This window comes from Ursus americanus, chromosome 6, assembly GCF_024610735.1.
Source record: "Ursus americanus isolate L20-20 chromosome 6, mUrsAme1.1.p, whole genome shotgun sequence".
NCBI lineage: Eukaryota > Metazoa > Chordata > Mammalia > Carnivora > Ursidae > Ursus > Ursus americanus.
Window position 1 is genome coordinate 80,040,432 of NC_142132.1, and position 21,673 is coordinate 80,062,104.

The window sequence follows — 21,673 nt, forward strand, 5'->3', positions numbered from 1 at the left end:
CCTGCTCATGTTTCCTTCCAACCCGACATTAAGCAAGTATTTCAACCATCTAGTCAAGTGATTCTCCGAAGGATGATGACTGAGAAGTTTACACGGAGTAAAAGCCCCCTTCCAGGCTGGATTCTGAGTTTTTCTGGGCTCTCTTAGCAACTTCTTTTTTCAGTTCTCTCTACGTTGTAACACTGCAAGTGCGTGCTCCTCTGCCCTTATTTCGCCCCAGCCAGAGGGCAGGGAGGGCTTCTGACTCAACTTTGAACCCTTAGGATCTATAGAGGAGCCCTGCACCTATGAGACGCACAGTACAGATTTTGAAAAAAGAGGCAGGGGTCGGTCCAAAAGCTCAGTGGCTGAAGAAAAGAAAAGCCCCGAAGCAGCCTCCCATTTTGCTTCCCACTAATGACAATGTGAACACCACCACCAATAACTTCGGCTCCCATTAAACTCTAGCTACGCTCCAGACACCGCCCGCACTGCTTCGGACCAATGTTAACTCCTCCTCCAGCATGTCGGTGCGGTACCGTTAAATCCTCGTTTCGGGGAGCTGAGCTGCACCTAGATCAAGTACGGAAGCAAAGTGCCAACTGGTTAAGGGGGAGCTTAACCAGGGGAAGGGGGTGGCTGGGAATCAGGAATCCGGTTGTCACCGCAATCTGAGGTCTCTGGGCGGCTGCGCTGATCGACCGGGAAATCGGAGGGCTCCCACGGAAGGCCGGGCGACTTCGGAAACCTGGACCACGCGCCGCTCAGAAGAGGCGCCCGCAGCTGCTCCGGGCGGGATGCGCCACGAGCCAAGCGCAGGGGGTCCCGCCGGCCTGCAGAGGCTCGGGCGTGGGGGTGGGGATGGGAATGGGAGGGCGGCGCACGCGGAGGCCGGAGATGCCGTACCCGCACCTGCACAGGCGGCTCAGCCTCGCGGCACTCACCTGCACCGGTCCTCCCGGGCCGCTGTCCAGAGCCGCAGTGCCCGCTCGTGGAGCTGGGCACCTGGAGAGGCGGGGACGACCGGACGCGAGGGCAGGTACTCCTCCCGGCTCAGGCTCCAATCGGAGCGGCGGGTCGTGGGGAAGTGCCGCCGAGACCCCGCCCCGTCCAGCGCCGCCACGGAGCATGCGCCGTGGGCGGGCCACACGTCCAGCGCCGCCACGGAGCATGCGCTGGGGCCCGGCCCCAGCCTGGGCTGATCCCTAGCTGCACCTGCACGCGGCTGCTGAGGCTTTCTCTGGCAGGGTCCGCACCCTTTGCCCCCCGCATAGAGCTGTGGGCTCTGAAAGTGCAAAGAAATTGTATGTTCCGTCTGAAGCGCTTAGCATTTACCCGATGCAAAACAATCTTGCTGTACATTTTATTTTTATTTCTAAAATGTCCAGTGTTAAGAGACTAGGGGTATAGCAGCCAACCCAATGTGAACAGACACTCCGTGAATAAATATATAACATAAGGTAGTAGAAAGTGCTATGAAGAACAATAAACCAGTAAAGGAACAATGAAGGAGGCTGTTGTGTTATGTGTAAGGCAATCAGAAAAGGACTCTGATGAAATGGAACTGAACACAAACAGGAAGTTGATTGAGAACCACATCCATACTGGAGAAAGACCATTCTGGGGTGAGAGAATAGCACGTGCAAGGGCCCTGAGGCAGGAATATTCTGGTGGGTTCTAGGAAGAGCAATGAGGTCGGTGTCACTGGAATAGAATGTGATGGTGGAGAGTACTAACATGTGAAGTCCTAGAGGTACTTGGGTGCCTTGGAGGGGCAATTGTAAAGATTTTGCTTTTTCTTCTGACCAAGATAAGAAGCCGGTGGAAGGTTTTCGATAGAAAGACAACATACTCTGATTTACAGTGTAGAAAGATCACTCTGACTGCTAGGGTCAACTAGGGAAGCAGGGAGACAAGTTGGAAGTCTACTGCAATAGTCCAAGTGAGAGTTAATGATTGCTTGGAATGGGGTTGTGGGAGCAGTGGGGTGGAAAAAATACTGGAATTCAAATGGAGAAAGTACCATGAATTCAAATGGAGAAAGTACCATGAATTCAAATGGAGAAAGGACCAAGAAGAGCAGCTTGGGAAGGAGATCAAGACTTGGTTTTAGATGTGTTGATTTTGAGACACTTGTTAGAGAACTCTCTCAGCTAAGGCCCTGTCAGCAGACAGAATCCATTCTAGGTATTACAAACAGAGCAAATGGTCACATAGGTGGTGGAATTGGCAGGAAGTCAAACACAGTTTAGGCAAGACCCCCTAGGCAAGAGACCAGCAACGGCAGGACGGGCTGCGATGGTGTTGGGGGTAGACAGGGAAGTCAAAGAGGGTTTGGGTAAGCCCCACAGAGACCAGTAACGGTAGGACGGGCCGCGATGGTGTTGGGGGTAGACAGGGAAGTCAAAGAGGGTTTAGGTAAGCCCCACAGAGACCAGTAACGGTAGGACGGGCCGCGATGGTGTTGGGGGTAGACAGGGAAGTCAAAGAGGGTTTAGGTAAGCCCCACAGAGACCAGTAACGGTAGGACGGGCCGCGATGGTGTTGGGGGTAGACAGGGAAGTCAAAGAGGGTTTAGGTAAGCCCCACAGAGACCAGTAACGGTAGGACGGGCCGCGATGGTGTTGGGGGTAGACAGGGAAGTCAAAGAGGGTTTAGGTAAGCCCCACAGAGACCAGTAACGGTAGGACGGGCCGCGATGGTGTTGGGGGTAGACAGGAAAGTCAAAGAGGGTTTAGGCAAGCCCCACAGAGACCAGTAACGGTAGGACGGGCCGCAGTGGTGTTGGGGGTAGACAGGGAAGTCAAAGAGGGTTTAGGTAAGCCCCACAGAGACCAGTAACGGTAGGACGGGCCGCAATGGTGTTGGGGGTAGACAGGGAAGTCAAAGAGGGTTTAGGTAAGCCCCACAGAGACCAGTAACGGTAGGACGGGCTGCAGTGGTGTTGGGGGTAGACAGGGAAGTCAAAGAGGGTTTAGGCAAGCCCCACAGAGACCAGTAACGGTAGGACAGGCTGCGGTGGTGTTGGGGGTAGACAGGGAAGTCAAAGAGGGTTTAGACAAGCCCCACAGAGACCAGCAATGGTAGGATGGGTTGCGGTGGTGTTGGGGGAAGACAGTGTCGCCAGAGACCAGAGGTGGTTGTGTTGAGCAGCAGGCTCTGCCAGGGACAACCCCAAGGCCAAGAGAGGAGGATTAGACGTGCTGTGGCCTTTCCTGCCTCCTGCCCTGCAGTCCCCCACCAGTCCCTCCTCTGGGTCAAATGCAACCTGATGCTGGTTGACAGAGGAGCCTAAGAAATGCAGGCCACGGGACTTAGACCCCTCCTCCCTCCACGACACAGAGCAGAGGATGGGCAGGGAATGGATCTAGGGACAAACTGGCAAAGATCAGCACTGGCACGTACACATCTAGGGTTCAAAGTCAAATCCCAGGCTGGAGATAGAGACGGAGTTTTAAGCCCCGAGACTGGATGAGGTCTCCCAGAGAGGAAGCGTAAGCAACAGAGAACACGAACAGAGACTCAGAAGATATCAAAGTTGAGCAGACAGTGAGGTTGGAGGAGAGCTGAGAGTGTTGTACTTGAGGGAAGAAAAAAAACTTAAGAAAGGGTTAATGCTTGGCCTGGGCACCCGAGTGCAAAGAGCACTGAGCAGTGAGCGTCAGGCTTAGCAGTATTTCTGTGTGTCAGGCATTGTGCTAAGAGAGCCCTTTCCACAGAGTGTCTCCATCAATCCTCAAAACTACCTCCAGTCCCCATTTTACAGGTGGGTAAATGGAGGGTTAGAAAGATCAATATCTTCCCCCAAATCACAAGGTGGGGGGTGAAGTGGTCCAAAATGCAACCCAGACTAATTAAGTCCAGATTTTTGTCTATGAATAAATAAATAAATGAAAAATCCAACAATGAAGTTCCTTCACCCACGTAAAGGAGGATTTTCCCCCACTTCCTGCTTCGGGCCATTGTAAGCCACAGCGACTAGTAGACGATCCATATTTTTACTATAAAGAGAAAGCTTCATGGAAGACAGGAGGTGCAAGGTGGTGTGTGTGTGTGTGTGTGTGTGTGTGTGTGTGTGTGTGTGTGTGTGTGTTTGGGATGGGCACTTTATAAGCCACACCAGTGAATCGAAGATTGAAACAATTCTAAAAGCAGTTCTGCTTCCAGCCAATATGCAGTAACAATGATTAGATTTACTCTCCCACTGTAAACAACTAGGAAAAAAAGAGAGAGAGAAATCAATGGTTTCAGACATTGGACAATAGACTGTAGCGGAGAGCGGTCTCTGAGAAAAGGAAACTAAATGAAGTGAGCCCTGCAGTTGCCCCAGATAATAGCCTGGGAAGAATTTCTAGGCTGCAGTTCAGGGAGAGGGGAACTTAGGTAAAAATCCAGCAGTTTCAGGGCACCTGGGTGGCTAGGTTGGTTGGGGGTCTGCCTTCGGCTCGGGTCATGATCCCCCGAGCCCCACGTTCAGGCTCCCTACTCGGCTAGGAGTCTGCTTCTCCCTCTCCCTCTGTCCCTTTCCCCTGCTCATGCTCTCTCTCTCTCTCTTTCTTTCTCTCTCAAATGAATACATAACATCTTTTTTGAAAAATCCAGCAGTTTCTCTGAGTGGACTCAGGTGAGAATTAAGAAGACTAAGGCAGTCGAGTTTGCAGGGAGAGGACTGAGGTGGAGAGAGTTGCAGAGAGAGAGGGAGCGAGCTCTGGGGGCCTGCTAAGGATTCCCCTCAAGTCTGGCACTGAGAACTAACTGGAGTTTGCATGTGAAGAAACTACACTAGACCAGAGGGAAAAACACCTGAAAGGAACAAATGGGAAAATCCCCCAAGTTTACACAGGATTGGGAATAGTTCAGGTGACACTGGGCCAGAGTGGAAAAATCTTGTTATATTAAAGGCACTGGGGAGAAGACTCAGAAGAGTATTATTGCCTCGGCATGGAGCCAAATTATCCCTAAGTGAGACTACTTAAAAGTAGGAGTCCTGAAATAGACCCTCAGTTGATTTTCACAAGACTATATCATGGGGAAAGAATAATCTTTTTAACAAATGGTGCTGGGACAATTGGATAGCTTATAGCAAAGCAGTAAACTTTGACCTTATGCAAAAATTAACTCAAAATGGACCATAGACATGCATCGGAAAGCTAAAACTATAGGACTTTTGGGGGGGGCACAGTGGAAATAAGAGAAAATACTGGGTTTGCCTCAAGGATTTCTTAAATAGAACATTAAAATCACAACCATGGGAAAAGAAAACAATTAACAAAGTGGATTTCTTCAAAATAAAAAGAATTCGGTCCTTCAGAAAGCACTTTATAAGCATAGTGAAATTCCACTTTATATCCACGAGGGTGACTGTAATAAGAAAGACAGATAATGGCACACGTGGGTGAGAATGTTGGGAAATGCAGGGGACCCAAAAGCCCGGGGGACCGTGAGATGGTGCCGCTGCTTTTCAGAACAGTTTGGAGTTCTTCAAAAGGCAAAACATGCAGCTGCCATGTGACCCAGCGACTCCCTCCTGTGTATACACCCGAGGGAAATGAAAACTCACATTCACATGAAACACCTTGTTCACAAATGTTCATGGGATTATTATTCATAAGAGCTGAAAAGCAGGGGCACCTGGGTGGCTCAGTTGTTAAGCGTCTCCCTTCGGCTCAGGGCATGATCCCGGCGTTCTGGGATCGAGCCCCATATCAGGCTCCTCCGCTGGAAGCCTGCTTCTTCCTCTCCCACTTCCCCTGCTTGTGTTCCCTATCTGGTTGGCTGTCTCTCTGTCAAATAAATAAAATCTTTGAAAAAAAAAAAAAAGAGCCGAAAAGCAGAGAGAGCTCAATGTCGACAAGCTGACGAATGGATACATGAAATGTGATGCATCCATACAATGGAATAGTACTGCATAATTAAAGGAAAATGCAGTACTGATGCGTGCTGCTAAAACACAGACGAGCCTTGAACGCATGCTAAGTCATAAAAGCCAGCCACAAAAAAAGGAAGGGAAATAATTCCACGTACATGAAATGTCCAGAAGAGGCAAGTCTATACAGGCAGAAAGTAGATCAGTGGTTGCCTGTGGATGGGGGCAGGGTGGGGAGGAGGGGAGGTTGGGACAATGTGAGTAGACGGCTAAAGGTTGTGGATTACTTTTTGCCCTGACAAAGGGGTTGTAAAATTAATTGTGGTGTTCATTGCACAACTCTGTGGATTAAATGAAAGGCATTTAATTGTACACTTCAAATGAGTGAATTGTATGGTATGTGATTTATACCCCAATGAGCTGTTTCTCTAGGCCTCATCAAAGTGATACGATACACACCTTACAATTTAGTAACAATACTACAAACCCAGTCAAAAATGGGGAAAAGGTAGCAGATATGCAGATGGCAAATGAAAACAGGGTCACCATCATTAGTCATTGGGGAAATGCTAACTAAAGCCACCATGAGATACCACTATTGTACCCACCAGAGTGGCTAAAATTAAAAAGTGTTGACGAGGGCGAGAAGTAGCTAGAAATCTTCTGCACTGCTGGTGGGAATGTAAAGTGGTACAACTACTTTAGAAAGCAGTTTGAAACCTTCTTAGAAGTCTCTACATAGGCCTACCATCTGACCCAGCTATTCGACTCCTGAGTATTCACCCAAGAGAAATGAAAAGTATTTGTACACAAGTGACCATAGCAGCTTATTTGTAATAAGCAGAAACTGGAGATGACATACACGCTCACCAACAGTTAAATGGATAAACAAATTCGTATCTGTAGGTGGAATATTACTCAGGAGAAAAAAAACTATGCACACAGCAACATTCATGGCTATCAAAATAATTATGTTGAGAGAAAGAAGACAAAAACAGTATACACTATATGATTTCCTTTGTAGAAAATTCTAGAAAGTGTACATTAATCCACATTGACAAAAAGAATATGACTGCTTGCTTGGGAAGGGAATTTTTTTTTTTTTTTGATAAGAGAGAAGGTTGGATCCCCAAGGAGCTTGAGCAAACATGTGAGGGAGTGGATATCTTTATTTTGATCATGGCAATGGTTGTACAGCCATAGATGTATATCAAAACTCATCAAAATGTGCACTTTAAATATGTGAAACTTAATCTTCATCAGTTAGACTTCAATAAAACTCTTAAAAACGCTAATAGCTTCCATTTGCTGAGCTCTTGCTCTGTGCCAGATCCTAAGTAGTTTACATACACTATCTTATTGAATCATGAACCACTCAACAGGGTTATTTTTCCTTTCCCGCAGATGAGGGTGTAAGGGCTAACATCATGAAAACAGTGATCAAACTCAGCCTGATGCCAGAAGCCCAGTTCATATTCACTATGTGAGAACTGTAACCCTTCCTTGTTTCTCTTCTGAGCGCCAGGCACTCTCCTGGGCGTCATGGGTCCAGAACTAATCAACACTGGCCGCTGCCCTCAGACTGTCATGCAGGAGGCAAGGAGTTGGGGATCTGGAGCCTTAAAGCAGGAAGGCTCAGCTCTCCCGGCCCGTGGGCAGGAGGCTCAGTAGGTGCAGGAAAAGAGAGGCTGAGTCTTCAGCCATTAAAACAAAAGGTTGTCTCATGCTTCATGGCTAATAGGTAGCAGACATTCCCCAAGAAAACTGGCTCTATATGTTTGGATCTCCTACAGGGAGGTCCTGTCCCATTTGGAGCTTAGGGCCTCAGGGTCTCACTGGCCTTTGGCCCTGTTTTTCCCATCTTTCCCCCTGCACACTTTTCCATCCTTAAGGTTCCAGGGAATCCATCTCCATGTGCTCAGTAAATTAGAGTGACCACCCCACCTCCCAAAAGGAAGCAATTTCAATGTCTCTTGTTTTGTTCTGTTTCCTTTAGAAGCTCTGATAAAATGCTTATTGGCATGCATTTGATGCTACAAGGTGAAATGGGTTTGGGGTTAGGGGAAGGAACCGTCACAGAGAATCAACGGCATTTAGGAATCCGGGACACTCCAGGCTTCGACCTGAGAAGGGGGGAAAGGGCTGCCTCTTCCTTTTCCAACTGGGGCTTTCCAGTTAGTTCCATCACCAAAAGCAGATGGTGGCTTACAGGAGCACATTTTAGCACCAGAGGAATTTCTAAAGATCTTTGTGTAAGGGCCCATTAATTCCCAGCATGCAATTGCCTTTGATTCCCATTAGCAATATTTATAGACTCTTACAAAATACCAAGCCCTGGGTGGGCACACTGAAATGAATGAGTCCAAGGCTTCAGTGCCCTCCTACATGCCTGAGCAACTGGACACGAGGCCTAATCCAGAGGTCAGATCCAAACCCCACAGATATGTTTCATCAGCCAACAGAGCTGGGCCCTAAGAATGTTCTAGAAATTTGAGTTAGTGGCTGCCAATTAAAAATCAAAGGAGCTCTCCCCCCTTCTCCTGCCTTTGGTGGAGAAAGAACTCGACCAAATAAAGCGAAACAGGGTCCATCCATGTGGACCAGAGCTGGCCTGAAGTCATTCTTTGCTGTCTGGTTTCCAATTTCACAGTGTGTTAGGGGCAAGTGACGATTGCAAAACCTGCCCCGCCGAGGAATCCGGCCAGACTCCGTTTCCCAGGAGGGCAAGCTTGGGAGAGAAGCAATTTAGCCCAGGATCTGTTCTGGGGTTTCCCATCAGCCCTTGCCGTTGGAAGCTGTCTTCAGGGGGCAGAAGGCCACTGTGCCTGGTCAGCCCCAACACCAGCCATGCCCTGAATCAGCCCACCTTCCAGCTTCAGATCTTTAAGCTGCCTCTTCAGGGACACAGTGTGTCTCTCTGACTGAGCTTCTAAATCAAAAGCCGGATGTTCATGTCCCTCTCACAGGGGGAGCTTTGGACGCAGGACCGTGTGGACACTGGTCAGGGAAGAGTTTCCACTCTGCATATTGTAGAGGAGATATTCTGTAGGCCCATGGGTCCTTGACTCTAGAGAGGTTGTGTAAATTTGCCTTCAGTTAACCCAGAACCTTCTGTTTCATTCTCTCCTGCCTCCCAAAGATTTTGCCCCTTTTGTAAGCATACAAACTCACCTCTGTTAACCATGGCCCAGAAGCATCTTTGTGCTAAAAGCAGGGAAGTCTATAAAGGCAGTCACTCCCTGGGAGACAGATCCCGTCCAGACCTGCTGCCCCTGCCCTGTTGCTGAGGCCTCATTCAGGAGGGCAGCCCCCACATAAGCCTGGCTTGAATCCCATGTCCCAGCCGGGCCAAGTGCCTGTGGAAGGTAAGCCTCATGTCCCCTTCAGGTCTTCAGTTGGTTACCATTGTTTCTCAGCCCCACAGTGACCCACTGTCCCATGCCCTGTTGTAGGTCTTAGCCCTAGAGCAGACATTCCGTGTCCTGACACTTCCCCCTCAAGATGCCATTTGGAGGACAGGGGACCTGCTTCCCACGGTGACCAGGCTATTGGGCTCTGACTACCTTGCTTACAGAGTCATGGTTTCATAAATCTGTTGCATTCATAAACGTGAAACGTAGGATGCCATTAAGGGTCTGTTTATATGTTTGGAATATTTGTATTACTTATAGTTAATTAATACAAGCAGGCTTAAAAACCCATGAGAAATGGGAAAAATAAAAATAAAGATAAAAAATAAAAGGAGCTCGCATAAAAATCTATTACTTTTAAAAAACGTAAAAAAAAATCTTACATCTTCTCCACCCCAGCTATGGGACGTCTTCACCCATCCATACCCTCTCCCTCCAGCCTGCCAGCTCAGGGAGCGTCCAGCCATCTTCTAAGATTTGGTTCAAGCAATACCTTCTCAATGAAGCCTCCTTCTCCGGCTCCCATGCCCCGCATCTCAGCCGGTATACACGGATTCCAGGTAAGTTAGTCAACAACAAATTGTCAAAGCACCGGTCAAAATCAGTATTTCGAGTAACTGATTTTTTTTCTAATGCTTCACTAATTTGGCCGACAATGTGCAGGTTTTTCTACAATGTACCGTGCATCTTTGAGTAAAGTTTGTTCCCTTTTCAGATATTTCTGGGGCTTTCCCTTGCCTCAATTTCTTCATTGGTAAAATGGGAATTATCAGAGGACACATCTACAAGGGCTCTCAAGAATTTGAAATGAGTTATACATTCCCATGTATTAATATTTTAAAACACACAGGAAGTACTTACACATTGTATGGAAAAATACTAAGCATGCGTTTGTTATCTATTATTACTTGTTTTTTAATTACATAAGTTCTATTCCTGTGATTCCACAAGTAATCCAAGTTAAGTAAAGAAAAAAACAGAAAATGAGTAAGTAAAACAAACAAAAATCTACAATAATCTAAGAGAAAAACTTGGGTAACGTTTACTATATATCTCTCCAGACCGATTTCTTGCACACATAATTATTTATTTTTTCCATGATGAAATATTTTTTTTAAAGATTTTATTTATTTATTCGACAGAGATAGAGACAGCCAGTGAGAGAGGGAAAACAAGCAGGGGGAGTGGGAGAGGAAGAAGCAGGCTCATAGCAGAAGAGCCTGATGTGGGGCTTGATCCCGTAACGCCGGGATCACGCCCTGAGCCAAAGGCAGACGGTTAACCGCTGTGCCACCCAGGCGCCCCCATGATGAAATATTTTATGTATAACATTTTATACTCTGATTTTTTTAGGATTGTGTAAGTGTGTGTGAGTGTGTGTGTGTGTGTGTGTGTGTGTGTTTGTGTGTAAGTTCTGATTTATTTTGACTAATTAGGTCATCTGATTTTTTTGGACATATCTCTGAGGTTTAAAAAGGATTTATTTCTGGGGTGCCTGGGTGGCTCAGTCGGTGAAGCGTCTGCCTTTGGCTTGGGTCATGATCCCGGGGTCTGGGGATCGAGTCTCACATCGGGATCCCTGCTCAGTAGGCAGCCTGTTTTTCCCTCTCCCTCTGCCTGCGGCTCTGCCTGCTTGTGCTCTCTGTCTGTCAAATAAATAAATAAAATTTGAAATAGGATTTATTTCTAGTGTATTGTCTGAAAGTAAACTTAGCGAAAAACAAGTTTACCATATTGCCTCCGACCAGAGTCAAGCTGCCTTTAATTACACTGTGAAAGAAACATGTAAAATTGCCCCAGGAAATAACATAGAGTCGCTTCCCGAAAAGTCCGTGGGCTGCTGTCCTGCCTGAGGTAAACATAGTGTGCAGTGTTTGCAAGAAAAATAATAGTGAACTGATGGATAAAATGTGATGTCTCCACACCAGAGCCAGATATTGGGTAAAAAGGAAGGCAAGGCAACGCTGACTGCCGCTCCCGGGGGACAAAGCTGGAAAACACGCTGAGTGGAAGGAGCCACGGAAGAATCATACCCATCGTCCAATTCCACTTGTGGAAAGAGAAAGTGGCTTCGTCGCTGGCAGACACCAAGGCAACAGGGAAACGGGCAGTGACTGCTCCTGGGTACAGTGTTTCTTTGGGGGATGACACAAATGCTCTGGAAGTCAACCAAGCCCACCATGGGATTGCTGAACCCCACCCCATTTAGTGACTATACCAGAAACCACCCAACTGTGCCCTTGCAAAGGGTGGATTTTAGGCGTGTGAATTACATCCCAATAAAACTGTTAAAAAAGGTGTGTGAGTCAAAGCAAACTGGTGTGGAAAGAATTTGAGCTGTGGGGTGCTTGGGGGGCACCCACAGTGAAGCATCCGATTCTTGATTTCAGCTCAGGTCATGACCTCAGGGTCCTGGGATGGAGCCCTGCATTGGGCTCCCTGCTGAGCAGGGAGTCAGCTGGAGATTCTCTTTCTCTCTCTCCTCCTCTCCACCTCCCTCCACTCAAGTGTGTGCTCTCCCTCTCTCTAAAATAAATAAATAAATCTCTTAAAAAAAAAAAAAAAAAAAGACCTCGAGCTGTGACCCACATCAGGGTGTAGTCTGGCAGTTTATCACTGCTGCGAGTCCAGGCACTCTTAGAATTGTGGTTTCTGTTTCTGTTTCCTATTCCTTGTTACTGGTTCAGCTACCAGCAGGCCAACTTCTTTTTACTTTATCCACAGAAGGGTACAGTAGAGTCGAGCCCTAAAGGAAATGGGGGAGTAGCCATGTAGATACCGGGGCAGGGGTGGGGGCAGTCCAGGAGGAGACCCAGCCGGTGCAGAGGCCTGACTGCCCCTGGCGTCTGCCACCGAGGCGGCCGATAAGGTGGAGGAGGAGGGTAAGGACATGGGGCCATCATGCATGGCCTCGTAAACCCTTGTGAGGACTTAGGCTTTTACTTATCTGCAAACGTTTTCATTGTTTCTTTTCTAATATTGGTGATTACTGAGGGGTTGATGGTCATTCTATTACACACTTACACAGTAGTTTAAAGCAACGAAATTGTGCTTATGTCTTTAACCCATTTGTCTAAGGGGTCCTATCCCTCCCTCACACTAAAATCCACACATTTCTCTTGGAGCTCCATAACATAGCATCACTTAGAGGTGATTCGTGGTTACAAAACAAAAGAAACACATAAAAAGAAAAAAACCGGGGGAGATACTAGAGAAAGAGTGAGCATGACACGTTTAGCCTGTACCATTCATTTCAATACAGAGAAGGAATCTTCTAGAGAAGGGAAGGACTAGGCCAAATCCTGGGACCTTCAGGAGGAGAGTGAAAGGGGTGGGCTGAGACCAAGAAAGACCACAATGGGCTCAGTGCCAGCCATGCTGAGTTCTCCCCCAGGATGCCTGTTACACGGCAAACCCTGGGTGCAGGGAAGACTGCCAGCTCTAAGTTCTAGCCAATTCTAGACTCCAGGCCCATCTGAAAATTATACTCAATAAGATCAGTCCTTGCCAGACTTGCAGAATTTACTTACATGTTTCTGGAGAGCAGAGATCTGCATGCAGTTCAGGAAGCAGCTATCGATGCAACAGCAGATGCAACATTAGCCTTAAAAGCTGTCCTTGCCTTTATATCCCCTGGCTCCTTCCTTATTTGTGTAGGCAGTGTTCTAGAGTCTCTTCTTACCCTCCACCCACTCCTGCAACCCTTCCCCCTCCTGCATGAGTCAGAGCTTAACACTTTCAGAAAATCAAAGCCTGGGGTCTTTCAGGCTTCACAGAGAGCAGGGAGAGAGCTGGCTCTCAATTACAAGAGAATAAGTCTGTTGGGGTTGCAGGAGAACCCCGGGGTTGAGTTCAAGTGCAGCCACCTGCAGTGCGGGGAGAAAAGGCCTCCACTTTTCCTGACCTTCACCTTCTCCAATCTGTTCTTACTCTTCCTTGTTCGAACCTGTGCGTTGGTGCTTTACGTGTGACGGGCTGAGCTTGTTGGGTACATGGAGAAAGAGTAGTACTGCGCTCCAAGGAGCTGTTTTTGAAATCACCTCCCCATCCCTCAAAAGTCCCTCGGGCTGATCCCTGCCATGACCAGTCCAATTCCAACCTCAATTTCCCCTCCTTCGCCTCAGACCTGCCTTGAGTTTGGCCCAGCCTCAGGAAGGGGGATGTGCTCTGTTCTTTCCCCTTCCCTGCTTTTCACCTCCCCCCAATCCCTGCTGTTGGCGTCTCCAAGCTAGAATCAAATGAGATGGTAGAAAAGGGAGATTTTTTCCCCACGCAACTGGGCTGAGGGCTCGCTTGCCCTCAGTATCCTCTACAGGCAGGCACAGAACTGTTAGCTCTCATTTACCACACATCACTGCACTGAGCTCTCCAAAACCAAAGTCCAGGCCACTGTCATGCAGGCAATGAGGTGTTACTTAAATGGAACTGGGTCTCCCAGGGGCGCCTGAGTGCCTCAGTCAGTTAAGCACCTGACTCTTGATTTTGGCTCAGGTCATGATCTCAGGGTTGTAAGATTGAGCTTCGTGTCGGGCTCCAGGCTGGGAGTGGAGCCTGCTTAAAATTCTCTCGTGCCCTCTCCCTCTGTCCCTCCTCCCTCTTTCTCTCTCTAAAAAAAAGTGGGGGGGACTGGATCTCTGGGGACCTTTTCCTCAGTGGCCTCAGTCCAGGCCTGGACTCGATTCCTCAGCTGTTCTCAAGGTCCCTCCTTTCTCTATTCAGCATGTCCTGCAGTCTCTCTCCTGGTCTCTGTCTGCCCAGAGTCGAAGGTCCCCATCTGGTACCACAAGGAGTGGAGGGTTGTGGAATCTGTTTCTGTTTTTCCTGAGTCCCAGCTTTTCCAAACACACTGGGATTTTTTCATATCTCCATTTTGCTGGCGTCATCAGCCTGTCCCAACCTTCACAACATCGCTACGTAAAGTGCGGTCCACAGGCCAGAACATTGATGTTACCTGGGAGTGTGTAAAAAATGCAGCATCTGGGACCCCCCCCCTCCCCAGACCATCACAATCTGTATACCCGCAAGATCCTCAGGTGACTCATATGACGAGTGTTTGAGAAGCACACTTTGCAAGATTCCAACACAGAAATTCATTTATATATTGAAAATATTTGCCATATAATTCTGGTAAATTTCATTAAAACAATTCCAAATGCTTACTTTGCTCACACTTCAACAGAAATCCTAGTGGGCATTTGCCAAGTTCTCTTCTCAATGACCACCACTTTTGGAGGGACAGTCTAGGGGACAGTCTACAGTGAAAAGCCCAGGAACATGTGAACTTACTGAGCTAGGCTGCCATGTCACCGCTGGCACGCAAAGAGACGAGACAGCAAGAGATTGCATCAGGACTTCACAAAGTCTTATCTCATTTCTTGCTGGAACTGTTCTTTCCATACAAGGTAAATATCTGGGTATTGGGACCAATCTGGCTGAGATATCACCTCACACCTGTCAGAATGGCTAAAATCAACCATACAAGAAACAACAGGTGTTGACAAGGATGCGGAGTTGGTGGGAATGCAAACTGGTACAGTCACTGTGGAGAAGAGTATGGAGGTTCCTCAAAAAGTTAAAAATAGATGGGGCACCTGGGTGACTCAGTCATTAAGCGTCTGCCTTCAGCTCAGGGCGTGATCCCAGGGTCCTGGGATCGAGCTCCGTATCGGGCTCTCTGCTCCGCTGGGAGCCTGCTTCTTCCTTTCCCACTCCCCCTGCTTGTGTTCCCTCTTTTGCTGGCTGTCTCTCTCTCTCTGTCAAATAAATAAATAAAATCTTTTAAAAAAATAGAACTACCCTGTGATTCAGCAATTGCACTCCTGGGTATTTACCCAAATACGAGACACTAATTTGAAGGGATACAGGCACCCCTATGTTTATAGCAGCATTATTTACAACAGCCAAATTATGAAGGCAGCCCAAGTGTCCAAAGACTGATGAATGGATAAAGAAGATGTGGCATATATATATATACACACATATATATTATACATAATATATAATAATAATATATAATAACACATAATAATATATAATAGAATATTATTCTAATAATAATATGTAATAATATATATAATAGAATATTATTCAGCCATAAAAAAGAATGAAATCTTGCCATTTGCAATGACATAGATGGAACTAGAGAGTTTAATGCTAAGCAAAATAAGTGAATCAAAGACAAACACCATATGATTTCACTCATATGTGGAATTTAAGAAACAAAACAAACCAGCAAAGGGGAAAAAAAAGAGAGAGAAATCAAGATACAGACTCTTAACTACAGAGAACACACTGATGGTCACCAGAGGGGAGGTGGGTGGGGGTGGGGGGAATAGGTGATGGGGATGAAGAAGGGCACTTGTTGTGATGAGAACCGGGGGACGTATGAAGTGTTGAAGTACTATGCTGTACACCTGAAACTAACATAACACTTTATGTTAACTAGCTGGAATTAAAATAAAAACTTAAAAACTTAAAAAATGACAGTAAAGAGCAAAGAATGTTAAAAATATTTTTAAATAAATTTTTATTTTTAAGATAAAATAGGCCGGATGTGACCTGCCCCTCAGATGGACAAGTGCTTAGTCCCTAATATGGCCAAAATACAGGACACAGCATTAAGTAGTCAAATAAATGACACTGCATCGGGCACGCCTGCTCCTTGTGGCATACGGCTTCAGTGTCCCACAGAGCATCTGGTAGGCAACCAACAATATTTTGTCAGTTGACTGATTTTTCTCAAATTGTCAAACATTCTCACATTTCGAATAAGTCTTCGCTGTGCACACAGTGAAATCAGAGGGACTGATTGCTATTTCTCTGGATGCCATTAAGGAGAAGGCAGGAGCCAAGGAATCATTAGCTGAACCACGCAGTTTCTGGTCCTTAGAGCAGACAGCTTTATATATTCGGCCCTTAGGTAAAATGATAAGCTGTCTAATGATGGCCCACCTCAGGATCAACGTTGGATTGATGGCACAAAGTAGATCACATCACTAAAGCAGCCTGTTCCCTCGAGATGCTCTTAATGTGAAAAATGCAGGGTCGGGGAGCCTCAGTTCTCCGTGGTATAATCCCAGGGGCTTCTCGTGGCCCCCCTCCCCGTCACTGAGATGCTGCCAGAGAGATTGTGCTGGGTGTACCTGCACGATCCTCCAGGAGCCACTTAGAATGTGACCAACGCCTCCTTCATCCGTGAGGCCATCCATTCTGTGAACTCTAATTTAAGTGAATATTAACCCAATAATAGAACGGAGCAAAGGATTGTCTCTGGTCTTGCGTTATGCCACGATAAATTCTGTACCCTTGCTGTTTGGTAATACTACTTCTACAGGGTAGGGGAGGCATCCCTCCCTGTTCCAAATGGGGGGGGGGGGGAAGGGAGGGAGGAAGGAGGGAGGGAGGGAGGGAAGGAGGGAGGGAGGGAGGGAGGAAAGAAAGATTACTTTTGTACATCATCACCAGCGATCACGTTGGGTACAAAATAAGGAGGCAGGTGTCTCAAGGGACTGCATGGTGCTTGACTACAGACAAACCTTTTCTGTTGGCATCTCCTAAATTGCCAGTTGTCAATGTCTGTTCTGCTCAGACTTGTAAAATAGTTGGACAGTGAATGGGGAAAGGACTGAGAAACTATGTTATTATTACTTTATGGTATGTAGGTCCCTCTGGGGGAAATTTAAAGTGCTGTATTGGCAAGACAGCAATTTAACTCTAGCTTTTGAAAATAGGGATTTTCTTTCCAAATGTTATTGTCCGGGAAATGAACGTATCTGTTAGGTCAATGAACCAACACAGGAAGAGCATAAACTCAGGTACTTGTTTCAACTGAGCTTTTCCTAGATCCCAGTCTACTCCAGTAAAATCTGGTCACCTTGAAAGACCCTCCACCCTCCAGCTTATACTAGAAATACTCCTGATGCCCAAACAGAAGAAAAAGAACATTCTTTCTAATGAAAGACACAGGAGGAAACACACATTTATAAGCATTTCCTGTGAGCTCCTTCCTAGGTTCTTCACATCCAACATCTCAATAACATTACGCCTAAAATTCTCTAGACTATTGCTTTCATTCAAAAAATAAAAGAGTTATGTCTTCTTTCCTAATTCATTTTAGGGGTTGCCTGGCACAACTCAGTATTTCACTGAAAGAAACATAATAAATACTATTTGACAGAGGTGAGAATAAGACAAAAAAGCAGTGGCCTTTGTTCATTTGGCTTAAAGAAAACAAGAGCGTGCTCTCCTCGAAGCAGCCCTCAGGACGGCAAGACATAACTGCCAAAGATTAACGCCGCCATGAAACACAACGCTCGAGCGTGAAACTTCTCACGCTCACGAATGTCAGCATCCGACATTTTTTATGGCTTCCTTGGTGTTACTTTATAAAGTTCTTGCCCTCCACAGTGTCTGACACTGACCTTGATACTGTTAAAAAGCCGGCGATGAGGTGACCCCGTCTCCACTGCGAGAGACTTGGATGACCCCGATGCCTGTCTTCAGAACGCATACTCTTCTCCATGCCTCCCCGCTCCCGACGGCAGCTCGGCGTTTTCAGAGTCGGTCTTCCAGCTCATCTTTGTGCTGTGCCCTTGGTTTGCATCTCCTGGCGCCTGTTTCTGCCCTTTCCGAGGTGGTCTCTCTAGGAAAGGCTGTGTGGGCATCGGGGGACGTGGTAGGAGCCCAGCTGCAGGGAGGTCATCTAGAAGTTTCTTATCCCTGTGCCCGCCCTCTTTCTCCTGGGGAAACAGGAAGCCCTCCTCCCTGATCACGAACAATTTTGCTGGGAAGGCAATGCCTCTGCTTGACCCGGGTGGGGCGGGAACACCGGGTTTGGGGCTTGAGTTCTCAGCACTTTCATGCACCAGGCTTTTTCCGAGTTCTGAGCACGATAAAGGCTGTCAAGTTGGAGCACTTGCGTTTTCTTCCAAGTGGTGTCCGCCTCGGTGGCAATGGTGTGCAGCTGTGATCCTTTTAAACCAACCAAGACACAGCTTGTCAGAGATGGACTGGACTCCTCAGTGGGTGCGGAGGCAGGCGCCCAGCAGCCTTGGGCGCGGAGGGTGTCCCTGCGCCCTGGCGCTGCCCTCTGCACCTGGGAAGCCTCTGTCCCTTTGTGCGCAGTCCTTGCTGGCGCGAGGTTGCTCTGGAAGGCCTGCTGGTATCCGCAGAGGAAGCGCCAGGAACCGGGCACGGAATGCTAAGTGTCAGTGCCAGAATTCGGGGCCCCAGCTGTGTCCACACCGCGCTCGCGGTGGCTTTTCACCTGGGCCCACGACCCGCACTTCCCCAGTGGAGCCCTGCGCTTTGCCCTCCGAGCCCTTCACGTTCTGCGGCGGCCGTTTGCAGTTCGGCTGCAGAGTCTAAGGTCTGGTTAGCGTTCGGGGCGGCTTGAGAGTGCATTTTTTGTTGTACAGAACCGCTGCCGGCGTTTTTGCACGCCTCCCGCAGCTCCGCCAGACGCCGCTGCGCAGACCTGGAGCGCAGCGTGAACCTGTCTCACCGCCTCGAGGCAAGGCCGCTGAGGCTACTGAATTGTTGCCAAAAAGCCACCGAGCAGCCAGTCACCCTGCGGACTTCCATCAGAAACCGTGCCACGCTAGCCGAAGGACTGGATCTTATTTGGGGTAACTACCTCTCCATCCGTTTAAGATTTGGGAGAGGGTGAATTTTTTTAATTTATTTTTTGCCAAAGAGTGAGACTAACTCTTCCCAGTCGTGCACCGGCTGCAGGTCTAGACGAACAGGTGGCAACACCAGGTGACTACAGAGCCTCTGAGGTCTCACGCTGCCAGAAGTTGGCTTCACCTTCGCAACCAGACGGATGGGTTTGAATTCTGGCCAGACATTTATTGCACAATCTAAACCCTGATTTCTTCCTTTTTAAAGAATTGCTCAATTGTGCCTATACAAGGGGCAGGTGGATTTTGGTGACATTGGCTTATTTTCAACTTCATCGCGTGGCCACTCTGATGTAGCTGCTGTCGCAGATGTCTTTTTGTTTTTAGAGCAAATCAACACATTCTCCGGCCTGTGCTATGTAGCCATGTAACTGGTCAACGCTGTATTCTCTATTGTGTTCGTGAAAACTGACAAAAGCAGTCTGCTTCCTGCTGGCAGGACCAGAAATCCCTTTCCCTGCCCAAGCCCTGGGATCTACAATTCTCCAGTCCTCTGTCACTATTCTCCCTGCAGAGAGTGGATCATTCCTCCATCTGACAAGACATCAGGCTGGCCCAGTGTGATGGCGGCGGCACTAGGCCGATTTGGATGTGGTAGGCAGGAGCTGCAACTGTTCTGGACACCTGGCTAAGACGCATGCATATCAGTAGGTGGGAAATAAGCCCCTTGAAGTTTCGGAGGTCTGCCACCTCAATGACATTTCTCGGAGTCCAGTGTCCGAGACATGTGGGCATGTGCTTTCCAGTGTGAACAAGTTGTTCATCTGTTCCCTCCGACCACTGAGAAAGAGGCAGCGAGCCTAGAGGGTCCCCATGGAGTTCGGAGACAGCACACACTGCATCTGTGCCTGCTACTCGGACCCATTTTCTGAATGACCCTAAAGGCGGCTGGTTTTGTGTTGGCCGAACAAGAGAAGGGTCTGCAACAGGTCTGAGCTGTTGGACAATACGACTCATCAGATTGGATGGTGTCCAAAGTGCCTGTGGCACATCGAGAGTCTTCCCTTTCCACCAGGAAGTTCTCCTGCTGCCCTGCCTGCCCGGAGTTCCCCTCAAAGCAAGGGATGGTGGCCCACCCCCTTCCGCACGCTCCGAGCAGTCAGCCTCCATCGGCCCTCACCGGAATGGTGTTTGTTCTCCCACAGAGCCATCTCCCGTCCCCACAAGGCAGGGAGAAGACAGAGAAGGGCAGGAGAGGGCCGGCGCTCCAGGGAAACGCCCAGGCTGGCTGCGGCTTGGCCCAGGGGGGCAGACTGTGGCCTGCAGCTGGGAGTGGCCTCCCCTCTTGCCCCAGGCAGTGGTGGTTTGGGAGGCTGAGCTCTAAAGGCCAAGGAAGTGGGGATCTGTGTTTACACTGCCCCGGGCTCAGGAGACTGTCCTGGAGGGTGCTGGGCAGCCCACGTCCTGCAGCTGTCTGCCTGGATCTTCAGCCTGTCTCCCGCAGGAGCTCACCGGGCTCCAGAGGGCTTGTGACCTTTACCCTCCACCTCAAGTGTCGTCCCTGTGGCTTGGCCACTGGAAACTCCTTGTGTCACACTCAGTGTGTTTCTCAAAGTGCTTTCCTTCTTTCTTTGCTTTCAGGTTCATTCAAGATTTTTCTGGGAAAACTTGGACAAAGATTTCTTCCTGTGGATTTGAACTTGAACTTCCTGAAGAAGCTCCCAGTCGTCCCCTGCCAGCAGTGGACCTTGCCATGGGGAGAAGCAAGGGTCTCACCTTCCGCAAAATCTCTGGGTCTAGCCCCTGTCTGGGCTGCCAGGGTTCCCTGTGGGCATCCCCAGGTCTCCACCACCCCTGCTGACATTGTGGGTAGACGGGAGACCACACGGACACACTGGGGGGTCTTCCTGGGTGGTGGCTCCCCATAGGTACTCTCCATGGGGTGCAGCCCAGAGGCACTTGGGTTCGTGGGGCAGGGGCACTGGGAGACAGAAGCAGAAACTGTGGAGCCATGGACTTGGCAGGGTTAGGCTGTCTTTGCCATTCTGCATGGAGGCTGGCCAAGGCTGGCTCTCCCCCAAAGTGAGGAATTCCTGCTCTGATTTGTGCTGCTGGAGAAGTCCCTGCTGGCGGCAGGGGACGGGGGTATGTGTGTGTGTGGGGGGGGGGGGTTCTTCTTTCCCTGCAGGCTGCAGGCTGGGCAGGGGTTGGCAGGCTGGTTGTTGTGGCCTTGCACCCTGTCCCCTGAGCCACCTCAGGATCTGCGTGGCCCCTCTGAGTACTCTCCGAGTGGCAGTCACAGTGGGAAGGGCAGGCTGCTGACACTGTGCGGCCCGAGGGTGGCAGAGACCCTTGCTGTACCTTGGGGTGGGGGGAGAGAGCTGCTGTTAGATCAGCTGAAGGCTCAGGCTTCAGGGTGGCAGGGTCGCCCTCCAGCTCGGGTCTCTTATAACCAGGAGCAGATATGTGGCCATTACCTCATTGCGTTTCTGGCCCGTCATGAGTCCTGGGTCCCTCCTTCCATGTGTAACCCACGGCACCCCGAATTTAGTCTGCTGAGGGTCCTTGTAGTCAGAGAGCAGCTCCACACAGAGCGTTAGTTCCTCATATTTGTGACCCACAGAAATCCCCTGAGCCCTCACAGTGTGCCCCAAAGTTCCTCTCCTGCTGGGATGAGAGTGAGGAATTTCTCAAGCAGATTTTCACATACCACTGACCAGGATGAAATGTGATAGTTTCTGCTCACTACCCACGCTCAGAGCTCTTTGAGTTTCTGTCCTACAAAAGGCAGGAACCCG

At 48.7% G+C, this 21,673-nt stretch overlaps 1 protein-coding gene across 2 annotated transcripts in view; it reads right to left on the reverse strand.

Annotated features, from left to right (window-relative positions):
* LIPA (lipase A, lysosomal acid type) overlaps positions 1–12,882 on the reverse strand; it is a 49,650-nt gene extending 36,768 nt beyond the window's left edge. Inside the window, exon 1 of one of the 2 annotated variants that reach the window (XM_045802366.2) lies at positions 12,786–12,882. The gene's annotated coding sequence lies outside the window, so the exon portion shown is untranslated. Of the gene's footprint in view, positions 1–923; positions 1,080–12,785 lie in introns of those variants that run through there. The other variant, XM_045802365.2, reaches the window with a different exon arrangement.
* Positions 12,883–21,673: the final 8,791 nt, after the last annotated feature.